At 48.0% G+C, this 22,886-nt stretch overlaps 1 protein-coding gene across 6 annotated transcripts in view; it reads left to right on the forward strand.

Moving 5' to 3' along the window:
- Window positions 1–22,886, forward strand: part of MDGA1 (MAM domain containing glycosylphosphatidylinositol anchor 1) — a 544,714-nt gene that overhangs the window by 401,380 nt on the left and 120,448 nt on the right. The gene's annotated exons all lie outside the window — the stretch shown is intronic.

Below are 22,886 nucleotides of genomic sequence, written 5' to 3' on the forward strand. Positions count from 1 at the left end.
CCGAGCTTCCGCACAGGTGGCTCAATCGGTGACTAAATCAAAGAGCCTGCTTCAGCACAGGTGGCACAGTCTTTGACTGAGCCATCTGTCCTGAAGCAGGGATGTCCTACAAACCTGACCTGTTGGGGATCTTGAGGACTGGAGTTGAGAACCCCTGGGTTAAGGCTTTAAGGCCGTATTTAATTAGCAATCTTCTGCCACAAAACCCCCTCTTACACTTCCTCTTATCAGGAACCACAGATGCACATGTCTATGTAATGGTATGTGGTATGACACACAGAAGCACATGTCTATGTAATGGTATGTGGTATGACACACAGAAGCACATGTCTATGTAATGGTATGTGGTATGACACACAGAAGCACATGTCTATGTAATGGTATGTGGTATGACACACAGAAGCACATGTCTATGTAATGGTATGTGGTATGACATGACACACAGAAGCACATGTCTATGTAATGGTATGTGGTATGACACACAGAAGCACATGTCTATGTAATGGTATGTGGTATGACATGACACACAGAAGCACATGCCTATGTAATGGTATGTGGTATGACATGACACACAGAAGCACATGTCTATGTAATGGTATGTGGTATGACACACAGAAGCACATGTCTATGTAATGGTATGTGGTATGACATGACACACAGAAGCACATGTCTATGTAATGGTATGTGGTATGACACACAGAAGCACATGTCTATGTAATGGTATGTGGTATGACATGACACACAGAAGCACATGTCTATGTAATGGTATGTGGTATGACATGACTTTCAGAAGCACATGTCTATGTAATGGTATGTGGTATGACATGACACACAGAAGCACATGTCTATGTAATGGTATGTGGTATGACATGACACACAGAAGCACATGCCTATGTTATGGTATGTGGTATGCATAACACACAGAAGCACATGTCTATGTAATGGTATGACACACAGAAGCACATGCCTATGTAATGGTTTGTGCTATGACATGACACACAGAAGCACATGCCTATGTAATGGTTTGTGGTATGACACCCAGAAGCACATGTCTATGTAATGGTATGTTGTATGACATGACACACAGAAGCACATGTCTATGTAATGGTATGTGGTATGACATGACACACAGAAGCACATGCCTATGTAATGGTATGTGGTATGACATGACACACAGAAGCACATGTCTATGTAATGGTATGTGGTATGACATGACACACAGAAGCACATGTCTATGTAATGGTATGTGGTATGACATGACACACAGAAGCACATGTCTATGTAATGGTATGTGGTATGACATGACACACAGAAGCACATGTCTATGTAATGGTATGTGGTATGACATGACACACAGAAGCACATGTCTATGTAATGGTATGTGGTATGACATGACACACAGAAGCACATGTCTATGTAATGGTATGTGGTATGCATGACACACAGAAGCACATGTCTATATAATGGTATGTGATATGACATGACACACAGAAGCACATGTCTATATAATGGTATGTTGTATGACATGACACACAGAAGCACATGTCTATATAATGGAATGTGGTATACATGACACACAGAAGCACATGTCTATGTAATGGAATGTGGTATGCATGACACACAGAAGCACATGTCTATATAATGGTATGTTGTATGACATGACACACAGAAGCACATGTCTATATAATGGAATGTGGTATGCATGACACACAGAAGCACATGTCTATATAATGGTATGTGGTATACATGACACACAGAAGCACATGTCTATGTAATGGAATGTGGTATGCATGACACACAGAAGCACATGTCTATATAATGGTATGTTGTATGAAATGACACACAGAAGCACATGTCTATATAATGGAATGTGGTATGCATGACACACAGAAGCACATGTCTATATAATGGAATGTGGTATGCATGACACACAGAAGCCCATGTCTATATAATGGTATGTGGTATGCATGACACACAGAAGTACATGTCTATATAATGGTATGGTATGCATGACACACAGAAGCACATGTCTACTGCACCGACACACTTTATTCGAGCAAATACCCAGTATGTACCTGGCAGATACCTGGAATGCGCCGCTCCTCACCTCTGACAAGCCCCGTTGCGTTTGCCTTCCCAGCCTGGGTTCATGCCTGGCTGATGGGCGGCTGATCTGTTAAATGATAATGATTAGGATTTAATAGGCTGCAATGCTTCGCGCGTCTACCAGGTGGCATAAATTCATGAATTGTAATGCAGTATATATATATATACTAGCTGAGAAACCCGGCGTTGCCCGGGATGTGAAGTGTGAATAAGTATGTGTAAATGTTGTATGTGAAAGTTGTAATGTGATGCCAATGTTATGTAATATTAGTTAGAATTGTGTTTGTAAATCAACAGTAGTAGAAAGCACATGTATATGAGGGCAAATGTTTGAAGTGTATGTTAGTTGTTACGGTAGTTATTTTTGAAAATTTTATTGTTGGAAATGCTTCTTGAAAGATGCGAATGTCCATTGTTGAGAGGAGTGTATTTGATGTAATGTTAAAGTGTGTGTTGTAAAATAATGTAGTAATAAAAGATGACAGTAGTGTATTGAGTGTCTTTCATTTTTTTGTAATTTCTTATGGCAATATGTAGAGTTCATGGAAATTGAGGAAAGTCAATGTTCATTGTAATGCTTGTTTGTAAACGACATTTTTGGTAGTTCCAGTTGGAGCAAAGATGTACAATTGTTGGGGGGATCCAACTCTAGAGCACGCAACATATAACTGGCCGTGGGAGAAACATGGTGATTCTAAGTTGATACCAGTGCACTTTATAGATTGTCCTTGTGCTTTGTTAATGGTGATAGCAAAAGCTAGTTTGATGGGGAACTGTAGCCGTTTGAAAGTAAAAGGCATGTCTGTAGGAATGAGTGGAATGCGGGGGATGAAGACATCTTGGCCTTTGGCGTTGCCAGTTAAGATAGTAGCTTCAATTAGGTTGGGCATCAATGTTTTTATGCACAGTCTGGTTCCATTACAAAGGTTAGGTGTGTGTAGGTTGCGAAGTAGCATGATGGGTGCTCCAACTTTGAGGCGAAGATGATGTGGTGGCATCCCTGATGGTTCGAGGGAGTGTAGGAATTCAGGTGGATAGTTAACGGCTTCATCGCAATCCACAACTGTATCGATTGAGTTGTATTGAGTAATTGTGTTTGGAATAATGTCTTGAATTTGATGATTGATGTCATTGACAGAAGCATTTTTGGCAGCAAGGATGGCTCTTTCACAGAGCCACTGGTGGTTTGTGTAATTGTGTAAGAGATTTGGATAGACGTGATGTATGAGATCTTCAAGTGATGTCATCATGTGACAAAAATGTGTGGGAAAAGCAATTTCACCTGATGTTAAGTCAGTAGGTAAAGTGCCTTCACCTATTTGAAGAAGTGTGTGTGCAAAAAGTTGTTCATTTGAGTGGCCGAGAAGTTGGACTCGCATATTGGTTGTTAATGGAAAATGTTTGACATGTCGACATAAAATAGAGGATTTAAGGCATGCATGAAGTTCGTCTGCTGGTGTGGATCGTGGTATGACTGGAAGTGTTTGTCTGAAATCACCAGCTAAAAGAATGACAGCACCACCCATTATTTGTTTATTGTTACGCAAGTCTTGCAAGGTTCTATTAAGGGCTTCAAGTGCTTTTTTTATGCGCCATGGTACACTCATCCCAAACAATAAGTTTGCAAATTTGAAGAACACGGGCTTGGCCAGATGTCTTGGTAATATTACATGTTGGGTTTTCTTCATGAGCAATGTTTAGTGGTAATTTAAGAGCTGAGTGCACAGTTCTTCCTCCATCCATAAGAGTGGCTGCAATGCCAGATGATGCAAGTGCAAGTGCAACATGATTGTGCATTCTTATTTCTGCAAGGAGTAAATTTATGAGAAATGTTTTGCCTGTTCCACCTGGAGCATCAAGAAACAGGATTGCACCTTGTTCGTTGTTTATGTGCTGCATGATGTTGTCATAGGTGTTAAGTTGTTGTGGAATTAACATTGGTTTTCTTGTGGCAACATATTCTTGTAGTATGGAAATATTGTATTGTTTCTCTCGCATAAGGTCTGTATTGAGTACATCGTGATGATGACGTTGGGGAGCTTCTAGACCTAATTGAAGTAGTGTTTTGTTATTGATAGAGAGACATGTATCTTCTAACAATATGAGTACCTTGTTGAAAATGTCAGGTGAAAAGGTAACATTGAGTGATGGGTTGTGTCTCTGTGCTTTGTGAAGTATATCTTCACTCATGTGAGGTAGCGGGATAGGGGGAGGGACATTGGTGGCATGGTGTAGCGGGGTAGGGGGCCTCGCGGTCCGGTTGCGGTAGGGAGATGTGTGAGGTGCAGGAGATGTGAGGCGTGCTGTGCGGTTCGCGGGAGCTACACTGTGTGAGGTGAGGGGTATTTATTTGTGTTTGGTGTGCGTTTGTGTAGGTGTTGAAATGTTGTGTGTGTTTTTGTTTTGTGTTAATGTTGGCTGTGTGTGTGGCAGAATAGTGTGTGTATGTAATTATTGTGTGTGATTGTTGATTGTGTGGGGTGTGTGTGTGGATGAGTGAGTGTGTGATGTGATAGTGAGTGTGTGGTGTGTGAGTGTGTGTGTCAGTGTTGGTTAGTTGAGTGTTTGTGTGCAATAAATTAGACAGATGTGTAAATAGTAATGTTTTGTGTAAAATATGTTATTGAAAGGAAGAGGTGATTTATTGTGCTAGTTGTGTTAGTAGCGGAGGTGTTGTGTTGTTGTATATGTTTGTGTGTGGTGGGATGTTGATGTGCAATGGGAGTGGGTGGTGAGACGTGTAAATGTGCATTGTATTCAGTGTAGTGTGTATGGTGAAGGGTAGGTAATTGGAACAGTGGGTTGGGTGTGTGTGTTTGTTTAGTGGTGGTTGTGTTGTGTGTGGTAGTTAAGGTTATGTTGAAGTGTTGTTTTGTGTGTTGTATCAGCAGAGGAGGTTGGTGTGTGTGTGTGAGTACGTGTGTTGCGTGGTTGAGGGCGTGTGGCGTTGCTGAGTGCGTGTGTGTGTGCATGTGTTTGTGTATTTGTGTGTGTGTTGTGTGTGATGGTGTGTGGTGTGTGTGAGAGCATGTGTGTATGTGGCGTGTGTGATGGCATGTGTGTGTGTATGACGCATGTTGTGTGTGTGACGTGTGTGAGTGCGTGTTGTTGGTCATAGACATGTTGTAAATTGCATGTTTTTGAGTGTAGTGTGTGTATTATGAGGGTGAAGGTGAGGTGTGATTTGTTGTTATATGTGGCATAGAATGACAGGATGTTTGCGTGTGTGTGTGTGTGTGTATGAGGGGGTTTTGTGTGGGTGAGTGTTGTGTGTGAGTGGTGGTGTGAGAAGTGTTTTAGAATAAATTATACAGACAGTGAAATTGTTAGGAAAACATATTTTATTGTAAGGAACAGCTGAGTTTCAGTGGTAGGTGCTGTCATACAGTGTGTGAGGTAGCGGGAGTGACATTGGTGACATGCTGTTTGACTGTAGTCCGCGGCGTCGCGGTCCGGTTGCGTAGGGAGATGTGTGAGGTGCAGGAGATGTCAGGCGTGCTGGTTGTTCCGCGGGAGGTAGAGTGTGTGAGGTAGCGGGATAGCGGGAGTGACATCGGTGGCATGGTGTGTGGTGTGTGTGAGAGCATGTGTGTGTGTTGCTGGTGTGTGATGGCGTGTGTGTGTATGAGGCATGTTGTGTGTGTGACGTGTGTGAGTGCGTGTTGTTGGTCATACACATGTTAAAAATGGCATGTTTTTGAGTGTAGTGTGTGGCATAGAATGACAGGATGTTTGCGTGTGTGTGTGTGTGTGTATGAGGGGGTTTTGTGTGGGTGAGTGTTGTGTACATTATACAGACAGTAAAATAGTTAGGAAAACATATTTTATTTCAACGAACATCTGATTTCCAGTGGTAGGTGTTGTCATACACTGTGTGAGGTAGCGGGATAGGGGGAGGAACATTGGTGGCATGGTGTGTGAGTGTAGGCCGCGGCCTCGCGGTCCGGTTGCGGTAGGGAGATGTGTGAGGTGCAGGAGATGTGAGGCGTGCTGTGCGGTCCGCGGGAGCTACACTGTGTGAGGTAGCGGGATAGGGGGAGGGACATTGGTAGCATGGTGTAGCGGGGTAGGGGAAATCGCGGTCTGGTTGCGGTAGGGAGCTGTGTGAGGTGCAGGAGATGAGGCGTGCAGTGCGGTTCGCGGGAGCTACACTGTGTGAGGTAGCGGGATAGGGGGAGGTACATTGGTGGCATGGTGTAGCGGGGTAGGGGGCCTCGCGGTCCGGTTGCGGAGGGAGATGTGTGAGGTGCAGGAGATGTGAGGCGTGCTGTGCGGTCCGCGGGAGCTACACTGTGTGAGGTAGCGGGATAGGGGGAGGGACATTGGTGGCATGGTGTAGCGGGGTAGGGGGCCTGGCGGTCCGGTTGCGGTAGGGAGATGTGTGAGGTGCAGGAGATGTGAGGCGTGCTGTGCGGTCCGCGGGAGCTACACTGTGTGAGGTAGCGGGATAGGGGGAGGGACATTGGTGGCATGGTGTAGCGGGGTAGGGGGCCTCGCGGTCCGGTTGCGGAGGGAGATGTGTGAGGTGCAGGAGATGTGAGGCGTGCTGTGCGGTCCGCGGGAGCTACACTGTGTGAGGTAGCGGGATAGGGGGAGGGACATTGGTGGCATGGTGTAGCGGGGTAGGGGGCCTCGCGGTCCGGTTGCGGAGGGAGATGTGTGAGGTGCAGGAGATGTGAGGCGTGCTGTGCGGTCCGCGGGAGCTACACTGTGTGAGGTAGCGGGATAGGGGGAGGGACATCATTGCCATGGTGTGTGAGTGGAGGCCGCGGCGTCGCGGTCCGGTTGCGGGAGGGAGATGTGTGGCGTGGAGGGGAGGGGGGGTTTGAAGAGGCAGTCTGCAGTGTTTGGTGTTGTGTGAATGTGTGTGTGTGCTGTGTTTGTGCGTTGTGTGTAGATTCTGTACCTCAGTGGTTCCCAAACTTTTTCGGTTCAAGGCTCCCCAAGGCAATCAGAATTTTTTCAAGGCTCCCCAAGGCGATCAGGATTTTTACGCGGCGCCCAAAGTAAAAACAAAGGTGTATATACATACCTAACAGTTGCAGTGCGCAGTTGGTCTCTCTCACACACTCTCACTCTCTCTGACCTCACTCTCTCTCTCTGACCTCACTCTCTCTGACCTCACTCTCTCTCTCTCTGACCTCACTCTCTCTCAGACCTTTCTCTCTCTCTCTGACCTCACACTCTCTCTGACCTCCCTCTCTCTCTCTCTGACCTCACTCTCTCTCTCTGACCTCACTCTCTCTCTCTGACCTCACTCTCTCTCTCTGACCTCAATCTCTCTCTCTGACCTCACTCTCTCTCTCTCTGACCTCACTCTCTCTCTCTCTCTGACATCACTCTCTCTCTCTCTCTGACATCACTCTTTCTCTGAGCTCACTCTCTCTCTCAGTCTCCCGGTGTTGCTCCTCCAGCGTGCGCGCCGGGCCTCCCTCTCTCAGCGTCGCTGAGCCGGGCTGAACAGATGCACAAAGCCCCTGCATCTGTAATCAGCGCTGCTATAGTTCCTCTGGCCTGGGACATAGTAAGCGCTTAGGTGCTGCTGCTCGCTCTTGCTTGCTGCCGCTCGCTCTACCAGGAGCTTTTCGCTGTCCTGGCAGAGGAGACAGCAAGCGCGCTTGGTAGGCGGGTATCACTGTGTGTGTTTGTCACTTGGTAGCTGTCAGTGTGTGTGTGTGTGTGTGTGTGTGTGTGTGTGTGTGTGTGTGTGTGTGTGTGTGTGTGTGTGTGTGTGTGTGTGTGTGTGTGTGTACATTATATAATATTTAAAAATGAAAAAAAAAAAAAGACATGTGAGAATAAATTATTTATTAACATTGTGCAACTTTGATAAATATATTCACACGCACACACCACACACACATCACACACATCCATATACACCACACATCCATATACACCACACACACACATATATATATATATATATAATGTGTATGTGTGGTGTATATATATGTGTGGTGTGTGTGTGTATGTATGTATATATATATATATATATATATATATATATATATATATATATATATATATATATATATGTATATGTATGTGTGATATATATATATATATATATATATATATATATGTAACGGGTGTTCCCTCTGGCCTGACCCACCCAATCTCATATTGGCCCGTGTAGTCTAACCAGTCCCCCATTACAAGGCGTGTGTGGTGGTGCACCTGCACGTAACAGGACTCTTGAGTCTCCCGCTTGGTGTTATTAGGGGATGTCATCAGGACAGGTAGCTGAGGTAGTGGGTGCGAGTCCAACTTACTTCATGTGCAGCGCCTCCACCTCATCAGGATCTGTGCTTCCGCAGGGAGATGGTCCTGGTGAGGAACTCCTTCTTGGTGCCATCCACTGTTGAGTAATCTCACACTCACACAGCGGGGGTTTCTTTTTCTCAAGGACATCTTTATTGCATACAGGGATGTAGCAGACTGCCCCATGCAGCTGCCAGCTCTAGCCGCACATCTCTCCGTGATGTCCCTTTGCCAGGTACGCCCTCCCGTACTGAAGTGGGATTCCCTTTCTCCTAGGGAGATCACCGCTGTGCCAGGTCCCTGGACACAGTGTGGCGTAGACAAACTTAATCTATCACTCTGCTGCCGCTAGTTACTGCACTAGGGTCACAAAAGTGTTACTTCCTCTCGGTACCTTCGGGTTACTATTTCTTCACCAACAACAACACTAACTGTCAGTGTTGTGCCCTTTATACTCCAGGGGGCAGGCGCATCTCTGAGGTCACTATCCAGGGACTCAGAGCATACAGCCACTCCCTTCCTTACACAGGGCACCACACAAGGGTGTGAGGGAAAACCTCCATAACTACTGTGGGCAGACCTGTATTTACCAGGACTTACTGCCAACAGGGAAGATGTATGCAGTCATTATTATGCATGGCTACATACTCCCCCTGGTTAATACCCACCGTCCCGGCTGGGACCTAAATTTGGTGTACCTTGCGCCAGGAAACACTGCAAAAGAACACACAAATAACATAGCAAACATCATCACATGAACATAATAATGTAAGCCCAGTACACTCACTGACCAGCAGGGAGCGTTAAAGAAAACAACAGACCACTCTATTGGATACTCAATAATAATGCCGAGGATCTGGCTTCTTCACCTCTCGCCCCGCAGCATCATGTACAGTCACGCTGTATTCTCTGGGTACTCCTCGCTCATTGCAGTATACTACCTTATGCATATATACACTGCGCCCTATCTTCCATACCCTCATCAGTTGAGCTACCCTCTGCTCAGCCTGTATCCCTTTTATGGCTCCCCCTCTCTCCACGATATAATACTGTATATCAGTTTTGAGCCATCTCTCCCTATTCTCCTCTATCTCTCGCATTAGAGGTTCAGGGACGTAAGGGTAATCAAGCCCATGGGACTTCCTATACTTCGCCGCAATAGCCCGTTCAGCTCGACACGACCTGGTCAAGCCACCTTGCCCAGCCGCTCCGGGCAACACCCATGACAGGGGCTCATCCGTTTCTACCGGATCATCCAACCCTGCGGACCCCTTAGGTATAACAAGGCCTGCCTGGATTCGATCCCACCTTACCCTTAGGGCCCTAAGGTATGACTCGTCGTCAAAGTCACCGGCAGCCCACCAGTGATCAACCACCCCCTCCCTCTCTAAAATAAAGCGGGTGCGGTCGAACCATGATACATACCCCTCGTACAATGGGGCCCACCACCTAGTCTCCTTCCGTTCCTCTGAGCTAGGATCTGTACTCTCTTCTATGGACTCCTCATCAGGCCCACCAGAAGACACCCCGGATGTACCCTCAGTTCTCTCATTAACTCTTTTATACGGAGAGGTGTTTCGTACTGTGATACTAAGCCCACTAGGACAATCGCTAGATACAGACACTTGCCTAGACATACTCCCTCCTCCCTCCGACCCATCATCCGACGTACCCAAGTCCAGGCTTCCAGTCCAAGCACCGGAAGGACCCCGTGACTCCCCGGACAACCCTAAGCTGGAACTGGACCCAAATAAAATAGTGACGGGTACAGGGGCTTTAACTAGGGCCTTGGGGCTAACCTTGGGTGTGGATGGGGTTAGGGGACGGGACCGAACAGTAGGTACTGACAGGGTTTCGACCTGCTCTCCAGCGATACCTGTCTTGACGTCGCCACAAAGTCCATCTTTATGCTCAACAGCGGAGCTTCTGGGGTTGCAGTTCAAACGTCCGTTCCCCCTGGTAGTAGGGGATCGTTTCTCGCTGCTTGACCTCAGAGGCGGCACCATCTCCCACTCGGGGCCTCCCTGGTCCGCCTGCACCACTTCCGCACACGCACGTGCTGCGATGCCATCTTGGGATGGATCCCCAATCGAGATCTCTTCCTCCACCATGACATCCGGCAACGCCCGTCTGCTGCGCGATCCAGTCTGGCTCTGGACTCGCTCCTCCGGCTCTGCCTCCCCTCGGTTCTGCAACAGGCACGGTGTCTTAGCACCTCGCAGGGTCGGGGTTGATCGACCCGCCTCCGATCCACTAGTCACCACGGCAGTGGGACCCCGGCGATCGGGTGGTCGCGGTACGGGAGACTCTCGACTCCGCGTCTCCACACCACGAGGAATTTCATCCCTCCATGGTGTACCAATGGTATGACAGTCTCGTCTGATGACCGTCTTACACGCCAGCCTTGCACACTCCTCATCCGAGGATTCCAGTTTGCAATTCGGCCGAGGCATCCCGGTAGGAGACCGGCGATGGGCTCCTCGGTGATCACCTCTCCGATGACTGGATTTCTCTATCGGAAGCACTAATGATGGCTCCGACTCTGCGGGACTGGCACTCTTGTTCCAGAGAGCTCCCGGCTGTTCTTCTCTTGGAATCGGGACATTCCCGGCCACTCCCACCGCCTGCACCGGTACGAATGTGGTCATTGGCCACATGTACTGCAGTCCGCAGTGGGGGCATCGGGCCTCGCTGCCCACGGCTCCGCCCGGCAGTCTGCACTGCAGGCAAAGACACGCCACAGTCTCCACACCCTCCACACGGATTATCAGGAAGCCTCCTGGAGCCGAATAAGGGTGAGTGGAAATCACAGGACCTTGGTCCACTTTGTCAGCAGCTTCAGCCATCTTTACCAGCGGAGGCACTCGTCTCAGAGGTCTATACTGATCAATGGCTCTTCGCAACTGAAAGGCATGGGCTGATGTAGCAACCCTTCCTCCCATTTTCTCTGTCGACATCCGGTGTAACCGCAAACCACTCCCCCTGGTTGAAACTAGGGGGATGTCTCGTAGATTTGTAGGCTGACCCAGCACAGGTGCGGAGTGAGTCATAGTCCATGAGGGCGCGGCTCCAGATTTCGCGCCAAACTCCTCAGCGGGGTGGAGTTTTCTCGTTGGCGCCAATCCTGGCCAACAATTAGCAAACTGCAAAGTTGCAAGACTTTTTGCAGCATGCCCACGCGGCATCCCGGGGAAGCGGGAACCGCCATTTTGATTAGTATTGTCCTTTCTTTCACTGAAGGCAGCGTCTGGCTGTTTGCTAATTGAGGTATAACAAAGTCCATTTCGTTCCTCCCATCTAAGCACACTGTCCTGCTCATTATTCTCAGGGGTATCATCCCGAGAACAAAAACACGACAAACACGGCGCAGCCACAGCTTTCACGCCATTCCACAACAAACTCACAAAAGTCTCTTCTGTAGCTTGTTCTTCGTCTGACCGCAATCCTGGACCTTCTGCTCTATGCAGATCCTCCATTCTCGTGGTTCTCTCTCTCTGCCATCCTGGACCTTCTGTTCTGTACAGATCCTCCATTCTGACGGTTCGCTCACCCTGCCATCCTGGACCTTCTGTTCTGTACAGATCCTCCATTCCGACAGGTCTCTCGTGATCGTTGAACACCGATTCTCTGTACGTGGAGCTCCGCTCTGCGGGGCAGCTACCACATCTGTACAATAAACATGCCTTGTGCACCACCTTGTGTACCTAACGTAGATCTGACTCGTGTTTGCACTACCTCAGGCTAGGCTCACTCTTTCTGTGTCTACTGTAACACGTTCCTCCAGTCTGTGCTCCTTGGTAAGTGATCTGGAATGGAGACTAGAGTACTCTGGCTCTTCCATGCAGTACTTTAGGCGTCGACCTACTTTTGGCTAGCCTAGTGCGGACCCGTCCAGAATTCCTGCTCTCAGTTACCAGTTTACCCCTTAGGCGTCCCCCGCTAGCGCTACCTCAAGGCGACTAGAACAGCAATAGCCCCCGGCTCCAGACTCACTAACCCCTTACGGATCCCAAGGCGTCTTTGCGGCATGCATCTCCAGCATCTCCCTGACTACCCCTGGCTCCGTCCCACGCAGCACAAAGTGGCAGCAGACACTTCTCTCTTTCCTAATGTGTGCCTAGCAAAAGCCTGTCCTGTTGACAGGTATCTCAGCAGCGCCTCCAATTGTAACGGGTGTTCCCTCTGGCCTGACCCACCCAATTTCATATTGGCCGTGTAGTCTAACCAGTCCCCCATTACAAGGCGTGTGTGGTGGTGCACCTGCACGTAACAGGACTCTTGAGTCTCCCGCTTGGTGTTATTAGGGGATGTCATCAGGACAGGTAGCTGAGGTAGTGGGTGCGAGTCCAACTTACTTCATGTGCAGCGCCTCCACCTCATCAGGATCTGTGCTTCCGCAGGGAGATGGTCCTGGTGAGGAACTCCTTCTTGGTGCCATCCACTGTTGAGTAATCTCACACTCACACAGTGGGGTTCTTTTTCTCAAGGACATCTTTATTGAATACAGGGATGTAGCAGACTGCCCCATGCAGCTGCCGGCTCTAGCCGCACATCTCTCCGTGATGTCCCTTTGCCAGGTACGCCCTCCCGTACTGAAGTGGGATTCCCTTTCTCCTAGGGAGATCACCGCTGTGCCAGGTCCCTGGACACAGTGTGGCGTAGACAAACTTAATCTATCACTCTGCTGCCGCTAGTTACTGCACTAGGGTCACAAAAGTGTTACTTCCTCTCGGTACCTTCGGGTTACTATTTCTTCACCAACAACAACACTAACTGTCAGTGTTGTGCCCTTTATACTCCAGGGGGCAGGCGCATCTCTGAGGTCACTATCCAGGGACTCAGAGCATACAGCCACTCCCTTCCTTACACAGGGCACCACACAAGGGTGTGAGGGAAAACCTCCATAACTACTGTGGGCAGACCTGTATTTACCAGGACTTACTGCCAACAGGGAAGATGTATGCAGTCATTATTATGCATGGCTACATATATATCACACATACATATACATATATATATATATATATATATATATATATATATATATATATATACATACATACACACACACACCACACATACACATTATATATATATATATATATATATATATATATATATATATATATATATATATATATATATACACACCACACATACATATATACACACCACACATTATATATATATATATATATATACACACCACACATACACACACATATATACATATATACACACACACCACACATATATACACACACACCACACATATACACACACACACCCTGCAGCCCGTTTTTCTCACACACACACACACACACACACACACACACACACACACACACACCCTGCAGCCCGTTTTTCTCTCACACACACACACACACACACACACACACACACCCCCCCCCCCCCCCCTGCAGGCCGTTTTTCACACACACCCTGCAGCCCGTTTTTCACACACACACACACCCTGCAGCCCGTTTTTCACACACACACACACACACACACAACACACACACACCCTGCAGCCCGTTTTTCACACACACACACACACCCTGCAGCCCGTTTTACACACACACACACACACACACACACACACACACACACACACACACACACACACACACACCCTGCAGCCCGTTTTTCACACACACACACACACACACACACACACACACACACACACACACACACACACACACACACACACACACACACACACACACACACACACACACACACACACCTTGGTGCTGTCTGGTGGCTCTGCAGTTGCAATGCCGGGCAGGCTGCAGCCCCATTGGCTGGGAGCGGTCACGTGACCGCTCCTCTGCTTCCCCTCAGAGGTTTTTTTTTTTTTTTTTTTTTAAATGAGCTAGCAGCCCTTGTTTCCCGCTGCTGGCGGCCCTGATCGCGGCGCCCCTCTAGCCAAGCCGCGGCGCACCAGGGCGCCGCGGCGCACAGTTTGGGAAACACTGCTGTACCTGATTCGGCAGTCTGTGGTAGCAGACGTGAAGGTTTTGATAGCTGTGAAGCGTGGCCCCAAAGCGTTCCCAAAACTCAGTGAGGGGTGGGACAGTGTGGAAGTATTAGGGCATTGGTGTTGGACGCTGGCCAATGAGAGGTGTGCGGGGGCGGGCATTGGACGCAGGCCAATGAGAGTCAGTGAGGGGTGGGACGCAGGCCAATGAGAGGTGTGCGGGGGCGGGCATTGGACGCAGGCCAATGAGAGTCAGTGAGGGGTGGGACAGTGTGGCATTGGTGTTGGACGTAGGCCAATGAGAGGTGTGCGGGGGCGGGCATGGCCTGAGCAGGAGTGACAGGCCCAAGGTCCAATGCGATTGACCCTTGGGACGCGGACATACAGTGATTTCACAAATATATAGTAGATACTGTGCAGTATTGCAGCCAGCGGGAATAAAATGCTTCAATCCCTGCCTGGAAAATAACTCAATGCACTCGGGCAGAAAACAGTCACAAACCTCAATACACCCGGGTATACCCGAATTCGTGGGACTAGCCGAGCTCGAATAAAGTGTGTCGCCAGTGTATGTAATGGTATGTGGTATGACATGACACACAGAAGCACATGTCTATGTAGTGGTATGTGGTATGCATGACACACAGAAGCACATGTCTATATAATGGTATGTGGTATGCATGACACACAGAAGCACATGTCTATGTAGTGGTATGTGGTATGCATGACACACAGAAGCACATGTCTATATAATGGTAGGTATATTAGTCCTTATCCCTGTGTGATGCAGATCTAATCAGCTGTGCTGATCGAGACTAAATGTATTGTTGATCTAGAGTAGATCACTCATCCACGTATAAAGTTCCAGTGTGGTCAGAAAACTATTTACTATAAACAGTAAACATCGTGTGGCAGTGGCTGTAATGAGCTGTGGTGCCGATGTGCGTATGTGAGACATAAAGTCTCAATGAGTCTGAATTGGACCTTCATGCTTGATGAAAGTATAGCACCTAGTTGGTAACAAAAGTATGGTACTGTATATACAAGAGCGATCACAATGTAACACACCAGTATAAGTCCCAGTGTTAGTACAGGCGCCACATAAGATACGTCACACGTATAGAAACACTCATAACAAGGTGCCCATTAGGCTGCGGGCAGGGTGGAGTGAACCGCGTGCGCATGCTCGCGCTCAGTGAGTTCAGTGTGATAACTCTGAATGCCCTCATTCAGGGTGAGGGTGCGTGCGTGCGTGCGTGCGTGCGTGCGTGCGTGCGTGCCGTGTGCTTGCTGATTGGCGAGACAGCCAAATTTGATTTGGCTGCTAGATGATGCGTTACGTGTTCGGTTCGCCCAATGAGGGCGAATCAGCTCCGTGACATCATGGCCGCGCCCCCCGACACACACCCCCTGCGCGAAACTAGCTGGCCAGAAATCACCCAGCCGAGCAGAGCGCATGACGTCACGGCGCTTGAGCGCCAATGCATGCGCTCCCAGCCTGGCCGCAGCCTAAAGCCTCGTCCAGGGTGGCGCTAAGTGGGCGGGCGCGCTCACGCTGGCCGCGATGAAACATATTGCGGCAATGTGTGTGGCCAGCGTGTGCAAGCGCCACGCCCACTCGGTGCTCAGAGCAAGAAAATTTGAATTTGCCGCTCGCAAGCGCATCATGTGAGCGTTTTGCCCAATGAGGGCGAACCAGCTCCGTGACGTCGTGGCCGGCTAGGCGCACGCTCAACTGGGGGCGCAGCGCACGAGCGCCAGCACACCCGTCCCCTGCCTGGCCACAGCCTTAGTCATGAGCGGTGCGCTGCAGCTGTATTGATCTCAATAAGTAATGGTGCAGGCGCCAAATTAATTTAATTGGCATCTATGTTGACAATGGTCAGTACAGAACTCACTGCAGCTGCACCAATCTCTGGCTTGTATCAGAGCAGATGCAGCAATATATATAGGTAGTTATACACGTACCGTACGTAGTATACACGTATGTAGTGGCCACATATTTATAGCAGTATATAGGACTGTTTGGATGCTGGCGTATGCACCATTATCCTAAGGTGGGTACTGTGACAGAGTCACTGACTCAGTAGGCTGTGACAGTGAATGGAGAGATGCTGCAGCCAGATCACTGAGTGTTAATCTCCTCAGACAGAGAAAGCACAGCTGAAGACTGATTAAACAGGGGCTGAACTCATGAGTGAAACAAGTGCTTTAAAAAGCAGGAAGTTGCTCACACAAGGTGAGCTTGTTTTTCCACAGGAAGGTGGAGAGAACTCTCCCGGCTTGGAAGCCGTAGCAGCTGCTGCTGCTCTGGTCCCCAGTCCTGCGAGGAGCTTTGCTGCTGGGACCAGCTGGGACCCCAACCCAGGATAAAGATAAACATTGCTGCGAGGCTGGACACAGCCTGCTCCCCGGAACCGTGTTCCTGTTTGCTGTTTGGAGCTGAAACAGATAAGACTTTATTCTTATTATGCTGATTGGTTATCGTTTGTGTAGCATGTTTTTGGCATGACCAGATTAGCTGGCTGTCCTGTTAGTAAGGGCTCAAGAAGTGAGTTAGTGTCCCTAACGGGACTAGGCTTTAATTTGCAAGAAAGTAGTTTCTTAAAGGGACAGTGCACCCGTACTTATTTTGGTTGTGGCTAATAAACCACTAGTGTTTAAAGTTTCCCATCGTGTCAAGCGTCTTACTGACCCCGCCACGAGGCCGTCTTGCCACAGTACCAAATGCCCACTGATATCATCATGAAAGAAAATGTAGTAGTCCAGGATTACCAAACTGTCCTAGTCCAGAGGTGTGGCATTAGGGATACTATTGGGAGGAAATCGTTCAAATGTTTTAGGGACAGAGTCCATATGGAGGGTCTGGAGAGTATTTGTTGGTGTCAGATGTCTTTTCTGTTGTTGATACTCATTTCTCTCAGATGAATGGGGTAAACATGAATCCCTCATTAAGACCATTGGGTACCAAGGTCCCTAATGTGTAAATCCACCGGGACTCCTTTTTCAGGCGCTCCGTGTCACGATCTCCTTTCCGTATCCCTGTGGAGTATTGATCAATACCTACAAAATGCATTGACTTCAGATCCCATTGTGGTGGGGGTTGATGTGGTTAGCTACCGGAGTAAATTTACACCTATCCCTAGAGAAGGTGTAAGAGAGATGACTCCATCTGTTTTCTGGATCTTACAATCACGAAAGGTGAAAATGGAGGTCTGAACACATCAATCTTTCAAAAAACAACCGCTACTAACAGCTTGCTGCAGGCCAGTAGCCATCATCCAAGGGCACAAGTGAGTAGGGTACCAATTGGGCAATTCCTAAGACTGAAAAGAAATTGCAGTGATCCGGTAGATTTTGAGAAGCACGCAGTAGACATGAGGAACAGGTACCTTGGACAGGGACAAGATCATTAAACGTGCCTACAACCGAGCCAAACATCAACCGCATACAGAACTCGTAACAAAATAACATTAAAAAAACCAGAACAGAAAGTGATCAGGTTTGTGGCAACATTTAATAAACAGTGGAAACAAGCACGAGATATCCTCCAGACATTGGCACATCGTAAAGGCAGACTGCGACATTGATGAAGTCCTACACACATATCCATCAATGGTAAGCAGACGGACTCGGGACCTGAGGGATACACTGGTGCATAGCCACTTCAGTGGACGCACCAACATGGCTACCACAAATATCAACGGGGTCATTTCAATGTCAGAGATATCGGGCCTGCCAATGTGTCAAAGTGACTAAGGAGTTGAGCAGCCACGATGGATCTCTGAACTTTCAGATCCGCAAATGTATTAATTGCACCACTACTGGAGTGATCTATATCGGCATCTGCATGTGCTGAAGGAAAAGATACATAGGGAAAACTCTGCGCCAATTCAAACAAAGAGTACTGGAGCATATTGGCTCAGTAAGCAACCGTCTTGACACTCCGGTAGCTAAGCACATCAACCCCCACCACAATGGGGATCTGAAGTCAATGCATTTTGTAGGTATTGATCAATACTCCACAGGGATACGGAAAGGAAATCGGGACACGGAGCTCCTGAAAAAGGAGTCCCAGTGGATTTAAACATTAGGGACCTTGGCACCCAACGGTCTTAATGAGGGATTCATGTTTACCCCATTCATCTGAGAGAAATGAGTATCAATAACAGAAAAGACAACTGACACCAACAAATACTCTCCAGACCCTCCATATGGACTCTGTCCCTAAAACATTTGAACGATTTCCTCCCAATATTATCCCTAATGCCACACCTCTGGACTAGGACAGTTTGGTAATCCTGGACTACTACATTTTATTTCATGAGGATATCAGTGATGATATCAGTTCCCACCTAAGGATACTGGTGCACACGCCAACATCCAAACAGTCAGCTAATTGGCCAATCACATTGACCAACACATTGTGAATTATTACTATTGTTTTGGGCTAACCTAATAATAGGCAGAATCACTGCCATTCATTAATCACTTTGCATAGCTACTGAAATTAGCTGTTTTAAGTGGGGGTTTAATATACATCTTCCAATAAATACTGACTATCAGCCTGGGACATCAGTGCTCTCTATTGAGCTATCTTTATAAGCTTCATAAGCTAGACAACTGTGCCTGCTCAACTGATGGCACTGAAGGGGTTAACCCCATGCAACGGGGAATTACTGTGCCTATATAAAGCCTGACTCCTCGTATGGGACACACCTCTCTGATACGTGCCCTGAAGAAGTGTTCATACATGAAACGCGCGCGTCGGCAGTTAGTACATGCAAGAGCAGGACGCTTCTACTACGACAGCAGTGATACGGTGCGATTTAGCTGCTCTGCTGCTGGTCCTGCCTCTGAATAATCAGTGTGTTAGGCTGCGGCCATTCTGAACGCTGGAGAGGGCGCAAGCGTTCACGCAGCTTCCCCGCCGCCTGCAGCAGGAGAGATCTGTGTCCTGCAGGCAGAGGAGATGGGGAGACGTGTTAGGGGGCGTGGCTGTGACGTCACGGAGCTGGTTCGCCCTCATTGGGCGAACTGCTCACGTGACCTGGCCGCCGCCTTTGAAAACAGATTTTTTCTGTTTCCTCCTGCATCGCGAGCGCGGCGCCGCTGTTCCCGTGCGCGTTGGCGCGCTCTAAAGACAGCCTCGCAGAGGAACATCTATCTGCGCGCCGCCTGTGCCCTCCTGCGCGCCGTCGCGATCACCATGGCCGCAGCCTTACAGCGCTTGAGCTGCATACCCTACAGGCAGCCGGGCGCCTTTTTCCCGGGGGGGATTAATTGGTTACTCCGTATATAGCGGACCTTCCATCTGAGCCACAGTACCCGGAAATACATCCGGTGGCTCTCTGCTTAGATTATACCTCACGGGCAGCTGCTTTCTACGTTCAAGCCCTGCCACAACGGAGACCCCCGGGCGGTACAGCTCACTGCTGTGGAGAATTTTGATTGCCGGTACCACTATCCACAATCATCACCTAAGATGCAGCGTCTGCACTGATACTCAGGAGAGATCCGTGCGGCTGCATTTCTTCAGTTCTAATTGTAATAGATTGAGCTCCTGTATACTGCTATAAATATGCGGCCACTACATACTGTACGTATATACTACGTACGGTACGTGTATAACTACCTATATATATTGCTGCCTCTGCTCTGATACAGCCCAGAGACCGGTGCAGTTGCCGTGATTGAGTTCTCTACTGACCATTTCCAACATAGATGCCAATTAAATTGATTTGGCACCTGCACCGTTACCTATTGAGGTCAGTACAGCTGTAGCGGGGGCACTTGTTCAGTACCTGAAGCAGGGATATCCTAAAAACCTGACCTGTTGAAGGGGCTTGAGGGCTGGAGCTGAGCACCCCTGCATTACACGACAAAAAAAGGACGAATCGGTGGGACAGCAGCGACCGAGCCAGAGATGTGATGTGCATTCTGAATATTAGAAATCATGTATAGGGCAGTACCAGGGCTGAAACCCGGACAGACATCTGCAGACACATTACTATACATGGTCACTGCACCGGTATCAATACTGCATCGTGCACGGCTATTAAACCATGACCGGCATGGAAAGGGAGACACAATGTTTCAGCACTAGCAAGGAATACAGTGTCATGGAGATATGTATCAGGGCTCAGAGCTGGGCACTAGGATTTTACGCTGATGCTAAAACTGTCAGTATCAAATGACATCTATTTGCATCAGTGTATTGCGTTTTTTGGCCCTTATTCATTATGTGGGGACGCTACTTCCCTGAGCTGAGGAAAAATGTAATAGAAAGGCAGTCAGGGAAAACTCACTGCGCACTCAACGTGTACTCAATGTGCACTCAACGTGTACTCAATGTGTACTCAACGTGTACTCAACGTGTACTCAATGTTCACTTCATGTGCACTCACTGCACACTCACAGCGCACACAATGTGCCCACAATTTGTACGCAATGGGCACTCAATGCGCACTCACTGTGCACTCAATGCGCACGCACTGCACACACTCTGCACACACTCTGCACACTCACAGCGCACACAATGTATACTCAATGGGCACTCAATGTGCACGCAATGTGCACTCAATGTGTACTTGGCAAAACTTTCTTCCTGACAAAAGTTTGTACCCTGAAACATTGAGGATCCCTCCGGTGTGTCGGCCCTTTTTTTGGTATTTTTATATTATATTGCACTGTTGATATTATTATATTGTGATTTTTTTACAAACTTTTTTTGATTTGTACTATGCTGCAATATATACATTTTGCCAAGTACACATTAAGTGCAGACTACGTGTGAGCTGGACTCCAAACCATTGAGGAGAATTGTCATGGAACTTTTTTGTGATTATTTGAATGGAGCTGAACTTTTCTTTCACGTGGTGAAGTGGTTTAATAGGATATTGAATAAGGGTCTGTCTATCACACGTGCCCTGTTTGCAAGTGCCAGCGATTTGGGGAGTGACTTTTGGAGGTCTTCGGTACAGGGTTTGTCAGGGTATTGGTATGATAGGACAGGCACTTACTTATAAGTGATACAGTTTTCTGTGTTTGTGCCATTCAAATCTGCTCAGTCAGAGCTGGTATTAATCTCTGTTAAGATCAGTGTCGGGAGAAAGAAACCCAAATATCTTGCGCTATTAGTGAAAAGGAGTGTAAAGAAATCACATTGATAAGGTGCAAATTGCAACATCTTTATACAAATTCCACTAAATGTTTAAAAAGTACTGTAACTGCCCCCCCCCCCCCCCCCCTTAGGCCTCGTTCAGGGTGCCAGAGGCAGGAGTTGGAGGGAGGGCGTTCGGGAGGGAGGGCGGCAGTCTGCTGGGCGATGTGTGCACATCCTCCCCAGCAGACATTTTCAGGAGTTGAGGAGGCGGGGAGGGGGCGGGGCTACAGACCTGAGGTTAGGGATCCAAGATGCAGTCTTGAAATCATTCTCAAGAATGATTTCATTGGCTGCCGAGGTCTCAGTGACGCTGCTGCAGCTTAAAAAAAACCGAATTTTTTGTTTATTGAAACTGTAGCCAGCGTCAACTCCCTACTTCGGAGACAGGGCAGCTGCTACCCTGACAACCACAAGTCACTTTAAATACATTGTATCCCACGGCCGCACGCACGTCAGCACGCCCTCCCTCCGAAGCCAGCACCCTGAACGAGGCCTTAAAACAAGGGCAAAATCAACCATGTCATTCATAACCAACTACTTATATATTTTTTAATTCTTTATTTTTAAGATCACAGATTAGAGTTGTACAGTAACTCAGTCACTGTATTACCTTTTTCTTAGCACTTTTAACTCTGCTAGCGCCTGCAAAGTATTCATGTACCATTCTCAGCATGTGCAACCGGCAGAAGGAGAGGGGAACGCAGGCTATGATCAGTTACAATGTCTCAGTGGTGGTAATGGTGCATAGGTGGGAAGCATCACTCAGAGAGAGAAAACAAACTACAGAGCAAGGGGTCATTAAGCAGGAGGGAAGAACATTTGGGGCAAAAGTAACGGACATCTTGTTTGACTAAGGACTAATAGATGCTTGGAACAGCCGTCCAGCTGTAGTTGTGGGTGGAATACAGTTTAAAAAATCTAACAAATGATGGCAGACACAAGGGAATCAAATGGGAGTCTGAAGGACAGAATAAAGATATTAGGCCTGGCAGCTGGATTCTATTATATTGTATTAAGAAGGGAGATGCACAGAGTATATGGGCTGACTAACCGTTGGAGATGTAGCCAGCTTTGTTGTTTCTTGTGGTGAGCTTTGTTGGGATATAACAACGCAACACACGTCATTGTTCCACCAGATAACACAACATATTCTATTATAATGCAGAACATTACAGTTTCCACTGGAACCCAATGGCAGTGCTGGGGCAGAATATCACAACATATTCCATCGTAACACAGCAGGGGGCGACCATGAGACCTGCGTACATCTGCGTCTCAGCGTTGCCCCTCAATCCGTTGCATATATTGAGTTATACTGGGATATGTGGTGGGGTACATCTGTTTCTTGCAACGTCGAGTGCCATTTTT

Source organism: Ascaphus truei, chromosome 4 (genome assembly GCF_040206685.1).
Source record: "Ascaphus truei isolate aAscTru1 chromosome 4, aAscTru1.hap1, whole genome shotgun sequence".
Classification (NCBI taxonomy): Eukaryota; Metazoa; Chordata; class Amphibia; order Anura; family Ascaphidae; genus Ascaphus; species Ascaphus truei.